Raw genomic sequence first — 2665 nt, 5'->3', positions numbered from 1 at the left:
TAAATAGTAAATATTTTTCTGTTTATAAAAATAATACTATTTATTAAAATATTTGGATTAGATATTAAAAAATTATTTTTAATCATGTGATATTGGTGATTGGGTTTTTTATTTTTATTTTTTTAAAATTATGAGTACATTTTTAAATATGGGTCAACATTATAAACACGAGATATTTTTCTTTAAAAGAAAACAATGTGGGACATAATAACAATTAACAACACTACTATACAATTCTTGCTCAACCGCATAATGATATCATCTTCATCAACAACATGGTTACTGACGCAATCGATTGAGCGCGTGAAAATGCAAGATGGAGTGGAAAACATGCTTACAATTTCTCTTTTCATTTCATCATAACATCACCACCATACTCATTCTACAACCCAACATCATCTTCATCAACATAATAACAATACTACTTCACCATTCTTCTTCAACCACACAACATCATCTTCATTAACAACATCATCTTCATCAACAATGTTATCAATACCATCTTCAAAAACACAACAATCATTACTCCCAAATTCAACAAGATGACATTATCACTATTCATTTTCAACAAGCTTCTCAATGACCTCGTAATGCTACCACGATCTCATCTCAAATAATTGCCGATGAGTTAAAGAGTATGTTGGTACTAAATATTATTAGACAAGTTACTATTACTATAATCATGCCGATGAGTTAGAGCTGTAATGCCATTCAAGCTCAAGTCCAGATGAGTTAGTATTACTATAATCATGTTCGGTTTAAATCCACCAGTATCTCATACCAAAGTTGCTTCAAATTTGATCATGTTGACAGATGATTATGCTGCAAAGGTAGATACAAATATTTCTCTTCTATTTTAATGTTTCCTTTCATTATATTATATGCTAGTTATCAAATAAACTATAATGTGCATGGTGGAGTTTCTATGAGTACAATGGAATAATTCATACGTTGAAAAAGGAACTATTTAGACATGGTGAATTCTTATTTACCCAACTCAAAAGGTTGGGTAATGTTACCTTTAATGTAAAATGTATTGAAAACATTAAATAATTATTTTATATAATAAATAATTAAATACATACAAATTAAATGGTGTCATCTGATTGGTGGAAGGTACACTACCCATCTTTTTGTGATGGGTAGAGAAATTATCCCCTTTAAACATTGAATATGGAAGACAAATATCAGCGGCTGGTTCTGTCTCTTTTGGCTGGTTCTGTCTCTTTTGGCAGTGAAATAAATACCATACAGTAGTGTTGTGAAGTGCTACTGAACAATGAACAAAGTATAGTTCCATGCAAGTTGTTAAAATCTCTATTTAAAATTTAAATTCTATAGATTTCAAGGTTTTAGGGCAGTATTTCGTGTTAAATCGCAAATAAAAACTTTTTTTTTTTATGTAAAATCATATTCTGAAATAATTTTAAGTGATTTAAATTATTTTGTAATCGGTGAAATCGTGTAAAATCATGTAAAATCGTTGGATTTTACTCTTTGACCTGACTTTTCTTTCTTTTTTTTTTTGTCAAAATTTATAAATCACATTTTATATTTTGACCCATAAAATTTTCTCTATGAATTGTTTATTTTATTCACATTCATATCTTGGTTATAATATTAAAGGATCTTTAACATTTGGAGATGGATTTAATCAAGTCGAATATGAATGTTCTAATGACGATGATGTTGTACAAGGATTGAATTTTTTATTAAGTTGAAGATGAAGATGATCATGTTGTTTTTCAGGTACACGGTAGAATATGGAGGATTCGTTAAAAGGCTTATGGAGTAAAAGCTTTGGTGTCTCGATGGCATGAAGACTTGTACTTGACTTATGTTCTGATGTGCATTTCTTTGTAGCTCTATGTAGACGTTCTTGTTGTATACATATCTTAGCTGCAGTTTTATAAAATATATATTTTGGAATATTATTTATTTGTTTTTGTTTGTACTGACTACTAAAATATCAATATTTTACCGATATGATTCTAGACACATTGGTGGGGTATAAATTCAAAAATTATTCTATTTGCTATGTAATAAGGTAATTTGGATGATACTTTAGTCCTTGTGAAATGATGTAATTATTCTTTTATGGTAAAAAATTATTTTATCTTTTATCCATTCAATTTCAATAATTTATGAAATAATTGAAACTTCAATTGATCAATTAGGTTAGGATGTTACGTTTTGGTCTTTTAAAAATTTTACTTAAATTATTCATGGACCAAAACTCCTTTCTTCTCATTTTGGTATTTGGGGAATTTCTCCTCAAATTACGAAAAACAACAAAAGACTCTTCGCCTTGTCTCGAACACAACTATATTCTCCTAAAATTATTATAACCACAAAGACTTTTCGTCTCATCTCAAACTCAACAAAAATCCTCCCAGAATCACTATAATCCTAGAATTTTTTTGTCTCATCTTAATCTTTTTGAGAATCCTTTCAAATTATCAAAAAAAAAAAACACAAAAATTAATCGTATCATCTCAATCTTTATAGGACCTTTGATCATACCACCCTCAACTCGACACGACATTTAATCATTGGACGAATTCTCCCTAAAAGACCCTCACATGAACATGTCGTTTTAAATCAAAACTCAAATTGGTCTCCATTATAGCCATTAAGTCCTCGATAGTAAATCCCTCATAATGGC

The 2665-nt window shown here is 29.1% G+C and overlaps 1 long non-coding RNA gene across 1 annotated transcript; it reads left to right on the top strand.

Moving 5' to 3' along the window:
• The first annotated feature begins 214 nt into the window (after positions 1–214).
• Positions 215–2141, top strand: LOC131607876 (uncharacterized). Its single transcript, XR_009285428.1, has 2 exons — positions 215–830; positions 1750–2141. It is a non-coding gene; the product is annotated as an uncharacterized LOC131607876 (long non-coding RNA).
• Positions 2142–2665: the final 524 nt, after the last annotated feature.

Source organism: Vicia villosa, linkage group LG5 (genome assembly GCF_029867415.1).
Source record: "Vicia villosa cultivar HV-30 ecotype Madison, WI linkage group LG5, Vvil1.0, whole genome shotgun sequence".
Lineage (NCBI taxonomy): Eukaryota > Viridiplantae > Streptophyta > Magnoliopsida > Fabales > Fabaceae > Vicia > Vicia villosa.
Note: the sequence above shows the minus strand (reverse complement) of the source record. Positions and strands in the feature narration are given on the sequence as shown.